The sequence below is a fragment of the Giraffa tippelskirchi genome, chromosome 12 (assembly GCF_054371585.1).
Source record: "Giraffa tippelskirchi isolate mGirTip1 chromosome 12, T2T-mGirTip1v1.2.pri, whole genome shotgun sequence".
Classification (NCBI taxonomy): domain Eukaryota; kingdom Metazoa; phylum Chordata; class Mammalia; order Artiodactyla; family Giraffidae; genus Giraffa; species Giraffa tippelskirchi.
Genome location: NC_137286.1, coordinates 53,700,141 through 53,721,827, shown reverse-complemented (window position 1 = coordinate 53,721,827; position 21,687 = coordinate 53,700,141). Strand labels below are relative to the sequence as shown.

The 21,687-nt window shown below is 45.2% G+C and overlaps 1 protein-coding gene and 1 long non-coding RNA gene across 5 annotated transcripts in view; one reads left to right on the top strand and one right to left on the bottom strand.

Moving 5' to 3' along the window:
- Nucleotides 1-13,752, bottom strand: part of MCTP2 (multiple C2 and transmembrane domain containing 2) — a 255,126-nt gene extending 241,374 nt beyond the window's left edge. For 2 of the 4 annotated variants that reach the window (XM_081552154.1, XM_081552157.1), the window contains exon 1: nucleotides 13,480-13,752. The gene's annotated coding sequence lies outside the window, so the exon portion shown is untranslated. The remainder of the gene's footprint in view (nucleotides 1-13,479) is intronic. The other 2 variants (XM_081552155.1, XM_081552153.1) reach the window with 2 other exon arrangements.
- Nucleotides 13,753-14,173: 421 nt separating this feature from the next.
- On the top strand, nucleotides 14,174-21,435 carry LOC145530599 (uncharacterized). The gene is made up of 2 exons (XR_014071926.1): nucleotides 14,174-14,357; nucleotides 19,081-21,435. It is a non-coding gene; the product is annotated as an uncharacterized LOC145530599 (long non-coding RNA).
- The last annotated feature ends 252 nt before the right edge of the window (nucleotides 21,436-21,687 follow it).

The following is a 21,687-nucleotide window of genomic DNA, read 5'->3' as shown; positions in this document are numbered from 1 at the left end:
GCAAGAATACTGGAGTGGGTTGTCATTTCCTTCTCCAGAGGATCTTCCTGACCCAGGGATGGAACCCACGCCTCCTGCATTGCAGGCAGACTCTTTACCGTCTGGAGCCACCAGGGAAGCTCACTCATATGCTTGCACACACAGTAACAGTGTAAACATATGTGTATGTAAAGGGGGTTTGCTCTACACTGTTTGACACCCTGCTTTATCATATAACATTAGAAGCAACAATAAAACCAGTGCTTTTATAAGTTCTAACTCAGTTAGCCCTGACTCATAGGCATTACCAAAAAAACAACATTTCAAGGCAAGGTTGGTGGTTTTCCAACTGGCTAGATTCAGGATGTTATTACACCAGAAAACTACCAAATTCACAGTGACAAGCCATCCAGAGCTGGTCGGCAAAGTCTGCATTTAAAAAAACAGTTTAACCAAAGCGTCAACCTACCTTTCCTGACATATATGAATGTTGGTATGACTTACAACTGGAATGAATGCAGATGACCTTGATGAGTGTTCTGTTCAAAAGCACAGGATGCTGCGCACAGGACTTCAGTTTGCAGGGTGCTAGGGAGCTCTCCTTACACCCTCTCCATTCTGACTGTCACCGCATCAACTGCATCAGCTGCTATTGCATCCCACGAGGCCACAGACTCAACATCCACCAGAGGAGGGTACCTAGGTGTCAGAAGCCCCCAGGGGGGACAAGCAGAATGCCCAGCACAAGTCACTCCAGTTTTCCCAAGACCACATCAAACAAAACAACCTCATTAGCGTACTGTGGACCCTCAAAAGATCTATTTGACAAATGCGCCTAATGCTTAAAAATGAACGAATGAGTAACAAAAAAGCATCTAGACAGAATCATTTGCTCAGCAGGAATTTTATCCACATTGTGAAATGTCAACATCTGCATGTATTTAAAAGCTCACATCAATTTAAAAACACAAGAACACCAGGAGGAAGTTTTCCTGTGAACATTCAGGAATTACACGAGGTATTTCATAAAGCAGGGACCACCTGCTTTACTTCACAAATCTATGACAACAACTGCATGTTTTACGCGTCACCTGAGTCACATAAAGGAGAGAGCCGCTTTCAAAATATCCAGCTTTGTGTATTCGTAATCTTTGGGCAAGAAACTGCTCTGAAGGGATGTACTTATCAAGACCACGTCAAATCCATCCTCAGAGGAGGGTCCAGCAGAATTCCAGGGCCTCGTGGCTGCACTGAAAGCAGCCTCTGAGGTGAAAGGCTTCCACTCCGCCTTCACCCTGGGATGAGAGGACCAGCTGCTTCCAATCCCAGGATGCAGGGCAACTCCCGGAGTCTTATTTGGAACAGGCTCTAGTCTTGTGGTTAAACAGCTTCAAGGGGAAGCGAGGCAGAGTAGAATGGATGGAATGGCACAGTTGGAAAAAAAGGAAAATTCCATCCCGGGGGGTGATCCTGGGCTTCTCTGAGTCTCAGTGCTTTCTTCTATTGAAGAGGGACAACCACTGCCTGGGGAGGGGGCTCCCCAGGTGGCTCAGACACCCACTGCCTGGGGGGGGCTCCCCAGGTGGCTCAGACAACCACTGCCTATGGGGGCTCCCCAGGTGGCTCAGACACCCACTGCCTGGGAGGGGCTCCCCAGGTGGCTCAGACAACCACTGCCTGGGGGGGAGGGGGACTCCCCAGGTGGCTCAGACAACCACTGCCTGGGGGGAAGGGGGGCTCCCCAGGTGGCTCAGACAACCACTGCCTGGGAGGGTGGGGGCTCCCCAGGCGGCTCAGTGGTGAAGAATCCACCTGCCAATGCAGGAGACCCAAGAGGGGCGGGTTCAATCCCTGGGATGGGGAGATGCCCTGGAGCAGGAAATGGCAAACCACTCCGGTATTCATATGGTAAGCCACTTGAGAATCCCATGGACAGAGGAGCCTGGCAGGCTACAATCCATGGAGTTGCAAAGAGTCGGACACAGCTGAGCACACACACACACGCTACCTAGGAGGGTCCCTGACAGGATCAGAATAAATAAAATAATGCGGCCACCTAACAGAAACTCAGCAATAGCAGGCTGCTGGCACACTAAATGAAATACAGCAGCTGAGCCTGTATGTCCTAAAAACTAGGAAACGCCAAAAACATCTTCCATTCAAGAAAGAAAAAAAAACCACCACCAATGAAAAGGAACATATTGGCCACTGAACCCTAAAACTAAGCAATAATTTAGTGATTTAGGATCTTGAGCTTATGGTGATAAAGCCAACAATGACATAAGACTGGAAGTTGGAAAGGAAGTAATTAATAAAGCAACTCAATACTATATTGTTCTTGATGACCAGGGCTAGGGCTCTTATGTTTAAACTTTTATCTGTGTATGTGTCACACACAGAGTTCATGACATTTAAAAAACAATTTGTCATGTACCTTCTCAGTTCTTCTATCTCTTCTGGTTCAAATATTAACGTAGCAAACTTCCGGGGAACCTTCTTTCTCATTCTTGGCTAAAGCTAAGTATCTCTGTGCCAGCTCACCTGAGATTAAAGAGTGAAAGAAATTTCAGAGAAATTCTACTTGTTTCAACAGGCCTGAAATAATGAAGGCAACTTCTGCAAAAGCTTTTTAACAAGGTCCTGAAACAATACATAAGATATACCCATTTGAATGCAGAGTTCCAAAGAATAGCAAGGAGAGATAAAAAACCCTTTCTCGGATCAATGCAAAGAAATAGAGGAAAACAACAGAATGGGAAAGACTAGCGATCTCTTCAAGAAAACTAGAGATACCAAGGGAACATTTCATGCAAAGATGGGCACAATAAAGGACAGAAATGGCATAGACCTAACAGAAGCAGAACATATTAAGAAAAGGTGGCAAGAATACACAGAACTATACACAAAAGACCTTCATGACCCAGATAACCACGATGGTGTGATCACTCACCTAGAGCCAGACATCCTGGAATGCAAAGTCAAGGGGGCCTTAAGAAGCATCAATACGAACAAAGCTAGAGGAGGTGATGGAATTCCAGTTAAGCTATTTTGAATCCTAAAAGATGATGCTGTGAAAGTGCTGCACTCAATGTGCCAGCAAATTTGGAAAACTCAGCAGTGGCCACAGGACTGGAAAAGGTCGTTTTCATTCCAATCCCAAAGAAAGGCAGTGCCAAAAAATGTTCAAATTACTGCATAATTGCACTCATCTCATATGCTAGCAAAGTAATGCTCAAAATTCTTCAAGCCAGGCTTCAAAAGTACATGAACTGTGAACTTCCAGATGTTCAAGCTGGATTTAGAAATGGCAGAGGAACCAGAGATCAAATTGCCAACATCCATTGGATCATCGAAAAAGCAACAGGGTTCCAGAAAAACATCTACTTCTGCTCTATTGACTATGCCAAAGCCTTTGACTGTGTAAATCACAACAAACTGGAAAATTCTTAAAGAGATGGGAATACCAGAACACCTTACCTACCTCCTAAGAAATCTGTATGCAGGTCAGGAAGCAACAGTTAGAACTGGACATGGAAAAACAGACTGGTTCCAAATAGGGAAAGGAGTACATCAAGGCTGTATATTGTCACCCTGCTTATTTAACTTACATGCAGAGTACATCATGAGAAAAGATATGCAGATGACACCACCCTTATGGCAGAAAGCAAAGGAGAAGTAAAGAGCCTCTTGATGAAAGTGAAAGAGGAGAATGAAAAAGCTGCCTTAAAGCTCAACATTCAGAAAACAAAGATCATGGCATCTAGTCCCATCACTTCATGGGAAATACATGGGCAAACAGTGGAAACAGTGACAGAGTATTTTTTTGGGCTCCAAAATCACTGTAGATGGTGACTGCAGCCATGAAATTAAAAGACGCTTGCTCCTTGGAAGAAAAGCTATGACCAACCTAGACAGCATATTAAAAATCAGAGACATTACTTTGCCAACAAAGGTCCGTCTAGTCAAAGCTATGGTTTTTGCAGTAGTCATGTATGGATGTGAGAGTTGGACTATAAAGAAAGCTGAGCCTGGAAGAATTGATGCTTTTGAACTGTGGTGTTGAAGAAGACTCTTGAGAGTCCCTTGGATGGCAAGGAGATCCAACCAGTCCATCCTAAAGGAAATCAGTTCTGAATATTCTTTGGAAGGACTGATGCTGAAGCTGAAACTCCAATACTCTGGCCACCTGATGCGAAGAACTGACTCACTGGAAAAGACCGTGATGCTGGGAAAGATTGAAGGCGAGAGGAGAAGGGGATGACAGAGGATGAGATGGTTGGATGGCATCACCGACTCAATGGACATGAGTTTGAGTAAACTCCGGGAGTTGGTGATGGACGGGGAAGCCTGGCGTGCTGCAATCCACGGGGTCACAAAGAGTCGGACAGGACTGAGTGACTGAACCGAACTGAAACAGTGAACTAGGTAGGAAGAAACCCGCATGACAAAAGAGGAGATAAGGGAAGGGGTGGAGGGAATCTGTGGAGGTAGAGTCAGAGAAGATGAGGATATTGAATTTCAGGGCCTGATCCTACAACAGACAAGAAACTGTAGGACAAAGATTAATAGATACACCTTACAGGACATTTTGTTACCAATGTGTGAGGGTAAACAAGCCTCCAAAATCTCTAGGCCCCAAATTCTCATAGGGGCCATGCAGCAGTGAAAGGGCTGAAACCCTAAAGGCATGTCCAGACTACAAACCTATACATCTAAACTAATGTTATATATTTAAATCTAATCTTCCATATTAGGCAACACTATCATAACAATAATGCCGATTATTGTTCAAGTAATACAGTGTTCTTCTCTGACATACTACCTAAGTTTTCAGACTAACCCTCAACTTCTTTCATAATGCTAAAAATGGTCCACCCTCACAACCAAAACCAGAAAGTATTACACAATCATTATTTGTCTGTGGTTTGATTTGACTTTGGGGGGCTTGGAGGGTTTGTGTTGTTGTTTGCTTTTGCACCTTGGATCTGAACACAGTCACGGTCACACAGATGTAAGTTCAATACTTTTGGTTTCTCCTGATCAGTTCACAGGTCTCTCATGAACATTCTCCTTTATTAGCTGATCTTTTTTTAAGTTGGAGTATGGTTGCTTTATAAAGTTGTGTTGGTTTCTGCTATACAACATAGTGAATCAGCTCTGTGTATACATACATCCCCTTCTTCTTGGACCTCCCTCCTATATCCCCATCCCGCTCATCACAGACCACTGAGCTGAGCTCCCTGCATTAAATAGCAGCTTCCCGCTAGTAGCTCCCACTTCCATGGCAGCGCACATCCGTCGATCCCAATCTCCCAGTTCATCCTACCCACCACACATCTGTTCCCTGCGTTTGCATCTTTACTCCTGCCCCGCAAACAGGATCACCTGTACCATTTTTCTAGACGCCACATACATGCGTTAACATGAAGAGGAAAACTTGTACCCAGCTAGAAATAACCTCATGCTCTTTCTGCTTCTGCAACTCAGCTAGCTCCTTACAAAGTCATGTGCTGGTGCTGGTGCTAAGTCACTTCAGTCGTGTCAGACTCTGTGCCACCCCAGAGACGCAGCCCACCAGGCTCCCCCCGGCCCTGTAGGTTACATAGTTTTGGGGAGACAGAAACTTCCTACAATGCTAGCAGCTGAAACTTACCTCACTCACCCTTGTCAATTACTCAACCCCTGCGCTGCTGCATAACCATGTTTGTTTGTGTAACGGTCAGGCATCTCCCACTGCTGTGTCCTAACCACCCACATGCAGGAAACCCCTACGCTGAACTAGCCTATTCACAGTCAGCACTGCCCACTAAAGCCTGGTGTCATGCACTGTCTATAAAAACTCTGAAACTCCTTTGTTTGGGGCTCCGAGCTGGAAGCGTTAACTCCTCTGGGCCCACCAGCGGAATAAACCTGAGCTCCCCACTCCCCGAGTGTGGTGCTTTGTTTCTCAACAGACCAGCTGCTGCGACAAATACGCAACGTGTGTTCTGCTCTTTCTGACTTACTTCACTCTGTGAAGTGAGTCTGGGCCCCTGACATGATTCTATGACAGACTCTGGGCCCCTGCACGTCTCTACAAATGACCCAATTTTGTTCCTTTTTATGGGTGACTTTTAATGAACAAAGTTGAAACAGTCTATCCGAAACTTTCAGTTTCTCAAAAGCATCCATCCATCAATGTCTCAAAACAATCTCTTTTTCCCAAATCTTCCTCCAGGCTGATGTGCCTGCCCATTCCTCCTACTAAGTGCTGGCCGTCCTGCCTCTGGAGGCCACCCTTCACTGCTTGCCTCCTATAAGCCCCCACCCCACCCCCACCCCACCCCACCCCACCCCCACTCCATCCCACTCCTCACCCCCCACCCCATGTCTTACCCTCACTTGGGGGTGGTTTCATCACTAAGTCATGTCTGATCTTTGTGGCCCCATGTAGCCTGCCAGGATCCTCCGTCCGTGGGATTTCCCAGGCAAGAACACTGGAATGGGTTGCCATTTCCTTCCCCAGGGGATCTCCAACGCAGGAATTGAACCCAGGTCTCTCTGCATTGCAGGCAGATTATTTACCAACTGAGCTACAAGGGAGGGCTATGGTATTCACCTGACAAGCTGCTTGACTTCCCCTCTAGGCTCTAGAGAGACAGGGAGCTCTCTGCTCTATTCACATGAAAAAATCCAGCACACAGCATACATAATACACACTGATAATAACACAGCTTTTGGATCAAAGAACAAATATGTATTCCAGCTACTTTCTTACACGTTTTAAATAAGCCTTCCGCTTAACTCTGAGCATCTAGAAAAACCTACCTCCTCTATACAAAAAGGAATCTTGTAACATCTGTAGCAGCTACAAAACAGCCCTGGGCAATCTACATAATATATACAAACTACCTATATGTATGTATACGTGTATGCAAGTGCACATGTATGTATATATGTGTGTATATGTATGTGCGTGTGTTCAGTCGATAAGTTGTGTACAATTCTTTGCGACCCCATGGACTGTAGCCCACCAGGCTCCTCTGTCCAAGGGATTTTCCAGGCAAGAATACTGGAGTGGGTCACCACTTCCTCCTCCAGGGGATCTTCCCAACCCAGGGATTGAACCCACATCTCCTGTGTCTCCTGCATTGACTGGTGGATTCTCTACCACTGCACCAGCTGGGAAGCCCCATGTATATGTATATATGTGGCCAACCCACATGATACAATTCATTTACAATAAACATGATACACATAATGATAAATGAGTGTTTTTAACAACACAGCATAACAAATTAAGAGAAAAGATGGTAAGTCATTTTAACTTGTAACAGTAAGATGGGCTGAAAATCTGACCAAGCCCCCTGTCACTCACCCATCCAGCCTGCTTTTCCACACTGAGGGCCTCCTCCCAGGGAGTAGAGCTCAGGCTATCCAACATGCAAAGGCCAGAGGGAGTGGAGGATTCATCTCCACCCTGGAAAGAATGCGCGGAGGTAAACCTTGAGCGTCTTCCACATCAAAGGAACTGGAGTGAATTGCTATCCCGCCCACCCAGGAGAAATGTCCACGTTTCTCCCGTTTCTCCGTGAATGTCTTCTCCCCACTCTCCTCAAGAGAAAACATGCTTTAGCTGTTGATATTACTCCACCCATTGAATTATTCAGTTCTCATATCAGCTGCATTATTCCATCTGCCTACACAAATCTCTACCTCAGAGTCATCCACACATTTCAAACTCACGACATCCATTATTCTGTAGAAAACAGTCTTCTGTAGCCCTGTCCTACGCTTCTGCACCATCCTGGGAGCCCACGGCACAGACTTCAGCCCTAACAACCCCTCTCACCACCCACGTCCACCCGGTCACCTCTGTAATCTCCTAGCTCTCTCTCAGATCCTTCCACACCTCTACTTCCCTACTGCCTTAAACCATGCCCCATACATCTCTTCTGAACTTTGACAATTTCTTAACTCCTCTCCTAACAACTCGCTGCCAGAATTAGGGCATCTAACTCCGCTCATCCAAGTTTTTTCCTACTAGTCTGCAGGGATCGTGTCTGGCCGGTCACCACTGTTATTTCCCTCCAGTGCCTAAATGAATGCTGAGCACAACTGAAGAGGCAAAAATGACCATATGAATGAATGACCACATGAGAAAGACAGTCAGTACTCGCAGGATTCCACTGCCTGGCACAAGCTCAAGCTGACAGTGTCTAAACGTCTGTCTCTGAAGCAGAAGTAAAAAGACATTAATCCAAAGCTCACACCCAAAGGTAAATCATCATTTCACACACTACCACATGCACTCACAATATAATTACATATTCTTTTCATGCTGCCTGACATGTTGGAGCTATTTCATGATAAAATGTACAGAATCATGGAGAATGATCTTTCTTTTCCAGAAGGAAAAGAAAAACTATGAAAATGCAAAGCACAGATCTCCTAGATACCTTCCAGGACACATGGACAAGCACACCATAATCCTCAAGTCCTCCATGGCCTGAGGAAGGGTCCACTAATATCCAGAACAAATCCCAGAATTACCAAACAAGGCCACTTTCCACCATCACCTACTGGGGAAATCCACGTGAGCCCGTCATCCTGCTGGGGAAAGAGGTGCTCCACGTTAGGTAATCATATATATGCAATCACGTCCATTTGCTTACGAAATTTCAAAGTTTGCACTAAGACTGAAGGACAACAACATTCTTCCTCTCTCATCAGGCAATTGGTTCCCGAAAGAGAAACTTGTTAACCCTGAGTGGTCAGCAAATAGGGCCATGCCAAGAAGACCCACGCCCGCCTTCCAGACCTCTCCCACAAGGCCAACACAAAACAAAGGCAGCGATGGCCTTCCCAGAGAGAGAAGGCGGGCGCTGTAGCCACACTGCCTGTGCTTGAATCCTGGCTGAACCGGTATGACCTGGGTCAACACCCTGGTCTCCCTGTGCTACGGCTTTCTCACATTTAAATGGAGCAATCTTCAGGCTTTCTCACATTTAAATGGAGCAATCTTCACGTCCATCTCAACAGAGAATGGGACCTCAGGAAATAGCAACAGTTAACAGAAAGGAAGATTAGAAAGAGCCCAAGGGGAAAAAAACAAACATCAAGATCCTACTATATGGCATAGGGAACTATATTCTACTGCCTGTAATAAACCATAATGGGAAAAAATATGATACAGTATAATATGTATAACTGTATCATTTTGCTGTATATCAGAAACTAACAAAACATTGTAAATCAATTATATACTTCAATTTTAAAAAAAGGAAGCTGTGCTGTGCTTAGTGACCGAGTCATGTACAACTCTTTGAGACCCTATTAACTGCAGCCTGCCAGGCTCCAATGTCCATGGGGATTCTCCAGGCTAGAATACTGGAGTTGGTTGCCATGCCCTCCTCCAGGGGATCTTCCCAACCTAGGGATCAACCCCAGGTCTCCCATGTTGCAGGCAGATTCTTACCATCTGAGCCACCAGGGAAGCCCCCCCACCCCAAAAGAAAGAGAATCCAAATAAATAAATTTAAATAAATTACTGGAGTGATAATAGCTCTCAGGTGGTTGCTATTGAGTCGCTCAGTCGTGTCCAACTGTTTGCGATCAGGGGTTGCATCAATGATTAAAGGAATTCATATTTCTTATCACAATGCCTGGCATAATCTAAGTGCTCTATCAACATAACTATATTACAATAATAATATATAAACCTTAGTACTAATCTCACGCCTCTCATCTTCCCAAGGGATTCTATGCCCTACCAGTTCTCTTAAACACTAAAAGCAATGGTTCTCAAACTTTATAGCATGCACCTGAATCATCTGGAAGGCTTCTTAAAACACAGACTGCTGCGCCATAGACACAGAGCTTCTGATTCAGGTGGCCTGGGATAGGGCCTGAGAACATGCATTTTTAACAAGTTCATCTCAGGTACATGGGTGTGGGTGCTGCTGGTCTGGAAAGACTTGTGGAAAAACACTAACTACGGGGCTTCTCTGCATCAGTGGAGGACGGTGTCCGGATCCAAACTTCCAGGGCTTCCTACGGCCGTCCACATCCCCATATGCTCTTCCATCTCAGCATTTCCACCCATAATTCCAAACTCGGCTCAAGCATCAGGACCTTTGCACTGGCACCAACACCATACTGTCATCAATGAAATCAGCTCCAGGAGACCAGGAGCTCCCAGGAAGTCAGCACCTGGCCTTACTCAGTGCATGGGACACAGAAAACCTTCAACAACTGGTGCCAATGATCGAAGGCATACCTGGAGAACCAACTGAAGTGGAAGGCCTTAGGGACCGACAGGAGCTCCCTCTCACAACTATTCACTGGAAAGGAAGTGCCCTGAGATCACAATGAGCCCACGGCCCCTCCCACTCCAGCCAGCAGCTTCTCTGCTCAGTGGACCATTAATTCTTTGCCTCCAACCACAGTGCGTGCTCCCACGCTTTGAAGGTAATGGAGCTTCAATTTCCGGTCTCTCACAGGCATAGGCGCCCAGCCCCACCCAAGGGCTTCAAGCAGCTGGCTGGGAGATGCTGAGTATTCTCAGGGACAAGGTTGCAATCGGGAAGCATTTTTCTGTAAGCTTTTCTGGTAAATGGCCCCAAAAGATCTCAGCAGAAACAAGAAAGCAATCACCAGCAAATGGTTGTAATATTTTTCTGTTCTAGGTAAGCCTTCATTTTCATAGCTAATTTGGTATTATTTTTCTTAATGAGGATCCCCATACTGTTTACCTCTCAGGTATCACAAAATCTAGAACTGCCCCTTTCACACCCCATGCACACCCTTCTCCTTGGCCCTTTGGCTTTTCTGTGAATTTCTCCAAAACACCATCCAACCTGCCCGTTCCTTACAGCATCTTAACCAAGCCAACCACACTTTTATAAACACCAGCCAAGTAGGACTTCAAATGCTTTTAAGAAGTTCAAGGTGTCTTGTCGATTTCTCTATCCAATGAAGATGGGGTGGGGGCGAAATGTGCCAAACACAATCCAGGCAGAATATCTACCTGATCCTCCCAACACAGGCAAAAAGCCTTTCTTCAACAGAAAACACTTTCTTCTACACCTGAAGATAATTTCAATGGGAAACCCCTCAATTTTCTTATGTAATTACCAGCAATTGCAAGGAAGGTTTTAAGAAACCAAGTGCTCTCCATGTCAGAAGATAGTATTTAAAATTCTAAGTACTATTTTCATTCTCATCCTAAACAGTATAATAATTTTAATTTGAAAATCACTTGTGCGGTTTACATGCACTTAAAGAAATCATCCGTTGAGCTGTTATGGATCATTCACTCAAAAGGCTAAATTGGTATTTTAGGATTCTCTCTTAAATAAGCATGTTGGAGTACTCTGTACTTCTAGAGAGACATTTACGAAAAAATAGATATACCTTCTAAAACAAATATTATATATATTCAGCTATGGTTATAGATTTATACATACACGCAAAGTCCTTTCTAGGTGGCAACAGTGACCTCTATTTACCTGTAAATTATGGGTAGAAATCAAGATGAAATACATTAAAGCATATGAATAATATGAAAATTAGCTGATACTTCAATGTGTAATACACACGGAATACATATAAAGTTTTACTAATTTGCCCAACTTGGCTATATTAGGTCCTTAAAAATATGTTAAGGAAGACACATAATAAATTTTTTATTTTTTAAAATACTGTTCATCTTGTCCCAGATTGGTCTCAGTTTAACAACCTGAAGAGAATGAAAACAATGTTCATTTTACTCAGGATGACTTTCCCAGGTGACTCAGTGGCAAAGAATCCACCTGGCAAGCAGGAGACTTGAGTTTGATCCCTGGGTTGGGAAGATCCCCTGGAAAAGCAAATGGCAATCCACTCCAGTATTCTTGCTTGGGAAATCCTATGGGCAAAGGAGCCTGGTGGGCTACAGTCCATAAGGTCGCAGAGCCGGTCACAAAGTAGCAACTAAATGACAACAACTTTAACTCTCAAGATGTGTAAATCTGAATTCTCATTTCTATTAAATCTGCAGATTTACACTGTCTCACAGTAACTTGGAATAGTGAAAAAGCATGGGTTCTGCACTTGAAAAATATCCACACTCAACTCCCAGATCCACCAGTTCCTATGAACAAATTTCTGGATTTTCCCCTGCCTTAGTTCCTCATCTGTTCAGAGGTAGTAACATCTCCTTGGTGAATTTTATGCAATATTTTAAGGAAAGTGACTAGCATGGTGCTTGGTACAGAGTTGACTTTTCTTTAGAGTCCCATGGACTGCAAGGAGATCAAACAGGTCAGTCCTGAAGGAAATGAACTCTGAACATCCATTGGAAGGACTGATGCTGAAGCTCCAGTACTTTGGCCATCTTATGCGAAGAGTTGACTCAATGGAAAAGACCCTGATGCTGGGAAAAACTGAGGGCTGGAGGAGAAGGCGGCAGCAGAGCATGAGATGGTTGGATGGCATCAAACACTCAATGCATACGAGTTTTAGCAAACTCCAGGACATAGTGGAGGACAGAGGAGCCTGGTGTTGCTGTCGGTGGAGTTGCAAAGAATCAGACCGGACTTTGCGACTGAACAACAAAACTAACCTTATTTTAACGATGGTTTGGAAATCCTTGCCACTTTGGATGTGACCAGGCTAACGATAAACATTCTCTAAAGATTTTCATTTTCCCTACATTTAAAATGCTTATTACCAGAGATCAAAGAGGTGCCGCAAAGACAAAAGCACAATGTGCCACTGCTATCTAAACATCCACCTGTGAGAAAGGACTGCCCGAAAATTCCCTTTTGTATCCACACCTGTGCTACCACGTAGCACACCAGCCTGTGTGCTCTCCTAGGGGTTCCCCCCTTGACAGACATGCAACTAACATCAGTTAAATTGAAATGCTGCTGATCCAAGCAAAAAGTGATTGCTAATGGGAATCGTAATCCATAGACCTGTTTGTGATTTGGTGCGTCGGTGAAGCAGGTTTTCTAGAGTTCCCAGGTTCACCGCGAGACTTTTCGGTAATTCCAAGTGCCCGATGCCGATGAAATTTCTAGAGCAGGCTCGGGTAAGCACCGAGGCACGGGTGAAACCCTCACACACCGCGAACAAGTTGCTTCAGACGTTCTAATCCACTTCGTGGAAACCCAACCAGATTTACCAGCCATCAACGCACCATTTGCTTAACAAATGGACAGTGCGCTGCGGAACTAATTACGGAAGCAATTGCCTCCCGAGTTCGCCACCACCACCGCCGTATTTCTTTTTTTTTTTACTGTTACGAGACACTCTGTAACCTATACATAATTATCAGAGGGCTCTCTGCGCAAGGAACCCAAGCGGATTCTCCGGGTTTCCACGAAGGGGGCGCATCAATTCCGCCCAAATGAGGGACTGAGCTCTGAAGAAAAGAGTCCCCAAGGGGACCAAACGTAGGTCCTTCAAAATGCAAAGAGATCCGGGGCAGGCTGCCCTCCCCCGGTGCGCCCTCCCGTACCCCGATGCTCAGCATACCTTTCTGACTCCTGAACCGGCGGCTCCGCTGACTTCCCTTCCCGCCGCTCAGGCTCTCGGGTTCTGCTGGCAGCGGACACCCTTGCCCTCCTCGCACGAGCAAGGAGCAGCCAGGTTGCCCCGCTCGCCCGCGCCGCCAGGTGAGCCCTGCACCGCCCTCACCTGTCAGAGGCCGCGTCCCGGGAGCTGCAGAGGGGCCGGCGCGAGCCCCTTACCTGCGCGGGCCCAGCCGCTGCAGCCGCCACTCGCACGCTCCGAGAGCCGCCGGGACGCGGCTGGGGCCGGGTCATCGCCCGGGGCAGCGCGACTTCCTCGGCCCCGCCTCCCGCCGGCCCCGCCTCCCGCCGGCCCCGCCTCCCGCCGGCCCCGCCTCCCGCCTCCCGCCGGCCCCGCCTCCCGCCGGCCCCGCCTCCCGCCTCCCGCCGGCCCCGCCTCCCGCCGGCCCCGCCTCCCGCCGGCCCCGCCTCCCGCCGGCCCCGCCTCCCGCCGGCCCCGCCTCCCGCCGGCCCCGCCTCCCGCCGGCCCCGCCTCCCGCCGGCCCCGCCTCCCGCCGGCCCCGCCTCCCGCCGGCCCCGCCTCCCGCCGGCCCCGCCTCCCGCCGGCCCCGCCTCCCGCCGGCCCCGCCTCCCGCCGGCCCCGCCTCCGGAGCGGGGAGGCGGCCGCGCGCCGCCCCGGAGCCCCGCCCTCGCGTCCCGGCCCCCGCGCCGCGCGGTGGAGCTCCGCGGGCTGAGAAAAGGAGGCTCCGCCGCCGGGTTCTGGCTCGGTGAAGAGGCAGCGGTTACGTTTATCTCTTTCGTCTGAGCTGATTCACAGGAAAAAGAAGATGTGTCCAAAAAGTCTGGCTAAGGGAGTTCAGATTCCTCGCGTTATAGTGCAGGGTAAGAACGAAGTGTGGACCAGTGTGGCTGGCAAACCTGTAATTGCTTAATTAATCGCTTGTCTCGCTGATGCGCACACCTTGTCTCTCCCTAAATGGCTCAGACGGTAAAGAATCCGCCTGCAATGCCGGAGACCTGAGTTAGATCCCTGGGTGGGGAAGATCCCCTGGAGGAGGGCATGGCAACCCACTCCAGTATTCTTGCCTGGAGAATCCCATGGACAGAGGAGCCTGGTGGGCTACAGTCCATGGGGTCGCAGAGAGTCGGACACGACTGAGTGACTAAGCAGCAGCAGCAAAGGGTCAGTGGGAGGGGAACCGCCTCCGTTTTTACGACGCAGACCCTAAGAGGTGCGGAGGCAGGCGTCCCATGAAACTCGTGCCACGTGCGCGCGATTGTGGGTGGAAGTCGGCCACCCAGATACACGGAGCTCTGTTTCTCATCCTTAAAGGTGAGGTGACATTCTCGAGCTGCCGGAACACTCAAAAGAGTCTCTTAAAGATCCCCAAGTGCGATGCCTGGCACTAAGGCATTCAGTAAACATTGGCTTTTGTTCCTTACCCGTGAATTTTTTCTACTTCTTCCTTTTACTTTTCCTCCTGCTACAATCTTCACTGTATTTACTCTTTATCTCTGCCCTGTCACTTTGTTTTTTATTAAGCCTTCATCTACTGGGCTCCGAGTCTGTGCCCTGCTAGGCCTTAGGTGCTTAGGAGATGTTCTGTAAGATCCCCGCCCGCTGGGAGGTCGGGAACTCACAAGACACTCCCACCACCCACACGAAAATAGCTGTGAAATTAGATACAAGAGAGCTAAACACGCTAAACTGGCTGTCAGACCGACCTGGCCCTCTATAGTTTGTTGTGGGTCTGTGAGCTGGTGAGGAGTGTAATTGATGTAATTGGTGGCTTAGACGAGCTCCACTGACGCTCAAATCATTCTGATTTGAGTCAGAATGACCTCAAATCCAGTCCTGGCTTGGCAACTGGTTGTGTAAGCAGCGACTCCACTTAAAGTGTGAAATTCAACTCTCCCTTTAAAAGAGAAAAAAAAAAACTGGAGTTAAAATAATAAACTTGCATAGATTCTGAGCAATGATTCATTTATATGAAGTACTTAGCACAGTGTTCTAGGCTGTTTAGCACTTGAGAGGTTAGGTAATGATAAGAGTAGGGTAGGAAATGGAGGCTGGGGAGATAAAAAGTTAGAAAACATGAAAACTTAGGAGGAAATATTAGCAGTGCTGCCATCATAGTGAAAGCACACTTCTCATTAACACCTACTGGGGTGAGCAAAACTGGTCACCAGTTTCTGTGCTTGGCATGAAACACGTGATCATGTTTAATGCTCACAAACCTGAGAGAAAGTTCATAGCATCCCTCAGGTAAGATGAGGAAAGTTAACCTCAGAACCATGAAATAACGAGCCTGAAGGGATGAATCAAGTGAGGAGCAGAATCAGAGAAACCTGAGGTAGGTGGCAAACCTGGGCTTTTTCCCACTGCGTTCCATGCAGCTGTAGCCCCTCCCTGCGAGAGCAGAGGAAACAGAAAATGACGTAGAAAAAAGAACAGGTGCACTGGGTAGGAGAAATAGCAACCACGCCTTTAAAGGAGACTGAGGATACAACCGAATTAAAATAGTAAATGAACCCACACAAAAAGCTTTTTGCTTCTAAAACTCCTGCTGCAGTGGAGTTCCTGTTTTGTGGTTCCTGCCGCCTAACCACAAGTTGAAAATGACTAACAGCGTTTTTCAATCATTAAATGCTACAGAAAGAGAAGCATCAAAAGATCATAGAAATTTAAGGTCGTGTCTCCTCTCTCACCGCAGTACCCTCTTCTGTCCATCTTTCTTGAGTTTTTGGCTTTTAATTGCCCATATATGTCATCTGCCTCTTTCTAATATGTTTTACCCAGTGAATAAATAATCCTGTTGTTTTATAACTTCACTGCCTAACCACAAGCAGCACTTAGAACAGCAATTGGACTCATGTAAGTGGCTGATTTCACTGTTGTTGCAATGACTTTCTTGATTTAAAAAGGGTTTGAACCAAGTTGTAGTTCTTACTTAAAAAAATAGAACGCCCTGCATTTTTTTTCATTTTTATTGGAGTACAGTTGCTTCACAATGCTGTGTTAGTTTCTACTGTACAACAAGGTGAATCAGCAAACATATACATACATTCCCTCTTTTTTGGATTTCCTTCCCGTTTAGGTCAGCACAGAACATTGAGTAGAGTTCCCTATGCTATACAGTAGGTTCTCATTACTTACCTATTTTATGCATAGTAGTATATATATATATATGTGTGTGTGTGTCAGTCTCAGTCTCACAGTTCTTCCCACCCCCCACCCCCTGCCTTTCCCCTTTGGTATCCATACATTTGTTCTTTACATCTGTGTCTCTATTTCTGCTTTGTAAATAAGATCGACTACACCGATTTTTTCAAACCTTGCTTGTTAACTCACATGAGCAACAAGATATTCCACCTCTGAAGAAAGAGCCCTGTTGTCAATATGGTGATTGAACATATGCTTGGTTGCAAGACAGTCTAATAACTTGACTTTTTAAAACTGTGAAATGGCCGATGTGTCTTCTGTGGGTCCCGTGTGCTCCTTTGCTGTCAGAGCTGCCATGCCTTCAGAAGCCCTGTCATGGAGGTACGTTAGCCACGTGGTGCCTGTTTAAATGAGCCAGAGCAATTTAAACAGGACGAGGTTTGTGGTCACCTAGAACGTCTCCCCAGGGGGTTAGAGTCTTCTCTAAAAGAGAGAAAACTATGTCTGTAAATCCAAAGGAGCAAGAACTCCAGCTCTTCGGTAGAAAATCATGACAGGCCTCCTCCAGTCAGAGCTCCTGACAGAGCTGGCCAGACAGTCAGACCAGTCCAGCTCAAACTGAAAGGCTCAAGGCTAATCCTGGGAGGACAACTCCCTTGAATGCCCAAGAAAAAGGTTTCTGAGTTCTACTGACAAAGATATTAAGGGCTTGGCGCCTAGCATCTCTTATCTCTGTTGGTGCTTCTTATCATTTCTGGGCCAACAAAAGCTAAAGTAGAAAATCAATTGCAATGTAAACATATGAATCTAGAACCATCAGGCAGTGAAGTTGATGCCATGGTCAAGGCAAAATTTAGCCTATGGTCCAGGTGGCCAATGTTTAGCGTGTGCTCTAAGAAGGAAGCTTGTATACCTTGTTACATGGCATTGAGAAAAAGGAGTTTCTTTTATTGTTCATGCAAATAGGCTTTGTTATTATATTTACTCAGGGATTTTTTTTTTCTGTCTTGTAATTGTCATGGCAGATTATAGAAAGCATATTCCCTTTTTATAGTGGCAGTTGTGGAAAGATCAAATGTAGTGACTCACCCCAGGCTTGGCTTTGCCAACTAGATGTGTGCTTTCCTGCAGGCAGCTGGTAGTAGCGTTTCAGTTTCTTGAACAAAGGTGTGGCTCCAACAGAAATGAGTGTTACTTTCTAATTACCCAGAAAGAAGACTTACTGTAAAGCCTTTCTTTGGAAACCAGCTATTGGTCATATTAATAATAATTGTATGTAGCAAATTATTGGGTTGGCCAAGAAGTTCCGTGTTTTTTTTAACATGAAAACCCAAAGAAGTTTTTGGCCAACCCAACATTTAAACTACCTAGTGTTAGTCACTCAGTCATGTCCATCTCTTTGCAACCCCATGGACTGTAGCCCACCAGACTCCCCGTCCTTAGAATTCTCCAGGCAAGAATACTGGAGTGGGTTGCCATTCCCTTCTCCTGGGGAATCTTCCCGACTCAGGGATCAAACCTGGGTCTCCCTCATTGCTGGCAGATTCTTTACCATCTGAGCCACCAGGTAAGCCCTCTCAGCCACCACAAGCTAATTAGCTGGGAATATTCACAGGTGTTAGCTTCCTCAGAGTTCCACTTTTATGGATATTATGCTTTCTGCAGGTGAGAATCTCTATAATCATTGTGAACACATGCTAATAGTTGCTTTTAAAATGTTAAATAAATAAATAAAAATTAAATTGAAGTGTTAAAGTCATTAGAAACATGAGGGTAAATCTTAAGAACCTTAATCCCCGATTCCTCAGATGGCTTAAACAGACCCAAACTGTCTGCTTTCATGGGAAACTTGGCCTGGGTGAGGGTTCTCCTTTATCGCCGACCCGCTCATGTCTGCTGATGTGAGTTACATCCATTTAGCTAGGAGCTTCAACACTCTTCCAGACTGAACCAGCACAGGAGAGGGTTTCACCCCATACATCGCTGTGGCCCCCGTGGAATCACTTTCCTAGAATGTGCTCTCCTGTGTCTCCATTGGCTGTAGTGAGGAGCGTCAGGATCAGCCCAGAGAAGCAGCTTCTTGAATTTACACTTTAAATGTTAGCCAGGATCATTGCTTTTAAAATTCCAGTGATCAAGTCAGAAGTTGTGTACCATCTCAGGAATGCAAATCTAGACGGTTGGTTTGTTTGCATCCTCTGGGTTCCACAAGTAACTCATGTGGATCTGTTTTCCTGTCTAATTTTTTGTGTTCCTTTTTTTGTAAAATCAGAGGATAATTGCTTTACAATATTGTATTGTTTTCTGCCATCCATCAACGTGAATCAGCCACAGGTGTGTATACATAGACATATATATATATATATATATATATATATATATATATATATCCACTCCTTCCTGAACCTCCCTCCCATCTCCCACCCCATCCCACCCCTGTAGGTTGTCACAGAGCACTGGGTTGAGCTCCTTGTGTCACACAGCAAATTCCCACTTGCTATCTACTTTATATTTGGACCCTGGAAGAAAATAATTACAAATGAAACAACTGACAAAGGATTTATTTCCAAAATATACAAGCAACTCATGCAACTCAATACCAGAAAAACAACCCATTCAAAAAAAATGGGCAGAAGACTTAAACAGACATTTCTCCAAAGAAGACAAATGGCCAACAAACACATGAAAAGATGCTCAGCACCGCTCCTTATTAGAGACATGCAAATCAAAGCTACAATGAGGCATCACCTCCCAACCATCAGAATGCCCCTCATTAAAATATCTACATACAGTAAATGCTGGAGAGGATGTGGAGAAACGGGAACCTTCTTGTGCTATTGGTAGGAATGTAAATTGATACAGCCACTATGGAGAACAGTAGGGAGATTCCTTTAAAAACTAGGAATGGAGCTACCATATGACTCAACAATCCCACCGCTGGGAATATACCCTGAGAAGACCATAATTTAAAGAGGCATACCCCCATGTTCATCGCAGCACTTTTTATAATAGCTAGAACTTGGAAGCAACCTAGATGTCCTGTCTAATCTGACTTTGAGAATGCTCGGGGTGACCCATCTCCGTCAAATATTTCAGAAATGCTTTTTTATGCGTTGTGTAATAGAGTTATATTTTTCTGACTTGTCCTAGGCCTGAAAATAAAGGGATTTTCAAGATCAGAGTATTAAGATAATGTTTTTTCATGTGAGATACACACCTATCGAGACACTTACCTGCATAACTAATATCCAATGAGCGGCTACAACCAGGACCACACATTAGGATGTTCACAGGGACCAGGGTGGTGAGATCAATGAGTGACCATGGCCACGTTCAAGAAAATAGAGACTGTCCAAACCTGCCAAGCAGGGGCTCACCTAAAGGCATTCAGATTCTATTCTTGTTAACTTCCGTGCTGGCCAAAGCGTGCAGGTGGCCACAGGCCAGGTAGCCATTTGTGTTCTCTGATCAACAATGTGTCCAAGCTCTCAGATAAACACTATGGATAGAAGATAAATAAAATATGATAGTTTCTGCCCTCCAGGGGTTCACAGTTTGGTACAGGAGAAAACCATGTAAACAAGCAGGATAAACCTTCAAAGGGAGGAGGTTCTAACAGCAGTACCCGCAGGGCCCAGCATCAGGTGCAGAAGATCAAGTCGAAAATACAGAAGAGAATTAGCAGGAGCGGTGACTCCTCGGAGCCCCAAGTGCTGAGAAAGGAGATCCTGATGTGGGAAGCCCAGCTCACAGCACTGGGATGAACCCACCCTGAACAGGAGAGTGAAGATCAGTTCAGGGAATGAAACCAGACCTACTCAGCCATATTTCCATAATTGTTCACTCAAGCAATCATAAAATTTAAATAGACATAGAAATAATAACACTTTTGGTTAAAGACATAGGTTTTGGACTTCAAGCCTCCAGTCTATCTTTGTGACCTCCTGGGACATATAATTTGATTTAAGTTTTAATTCATGCAGCCTCCAATTACTGGCTATAACAACGACCTACAAAGAAAATACAGAATCACTAATGAATGGATTGAAGAGTAGTCAGAAAACACACGGGGCTTTATTAAATGTGTAATGTCAATATTTTCAGGCTGGCTCGGTGTACAATTATCTGCTTTACTAATATTTTAGGTGCATCTTTAGAATGACTGTTGTTGCTAGTTTCTGAAAAACATCTGGGTCCAAAATAGAGAATAAAATAGTAAGAAATCTGATCTCAAAACTAATTTCTAATTCTCCAGTATACAGAAGCAAAATCTTTTGTATTACTGGAAAATACCTAACTATGTATACTGAAAAATTATACCTTCTGCAAAGCACTTACTCTTTTGAAAAATAGCTTTGTTAGTTGGAACTTACTATTAGGTTGATTTTAAAATGAGAAACAGGAAGGGTAAAGCCCTGTTATTTCAACACAAAATATATTTTCGATCATTTAAATGGAAGAGAGTTTCTCAGCCTGTTCACCCAATGTCAGACTTATTTAGTTGTAGCTTTGAATTTTTTTTTACAATGATCTTTGCACCCACCCTCAGAATAGACTGTGACCTGTCTCCTTTCTCCTGATGGCTTTTGGTGAAAAGAGAACCTGCTTGATGAATTTTCAAAACATGATTATACTTTAGAACCTCGTATTTGAAAATCCCAACTTTATATTTCAAACTGAACATGCTTCATCCTGCACATTCATTGATAAAATATGCTCAGGAATTCCCAAAAAACTAAAATGGGAATCCAAGTTACATGCTGGTACAGGAGATTAAAACATTCCATGTTTTTGTTACATTTTGTGTCCATTTTGCCTCATTTCTGACATTTTCTTCCCTAGCAATGAAATCACTTCTCTGGAGAAGGAAGAAAATCCCAACACAACACCATTTCACTGGAATAAACTGTATTTGAGTATATTACATGAAATTTAGTATTGTTAAGTTTGAAGAATTTTGTTAACTTAAGTTTTGTTAATCAACTATTTCTCTAAATTGTAGCATCAGAGCGGGTAGGCTCAGAGGGCCAGCGTTTAAAATGCTTGTGG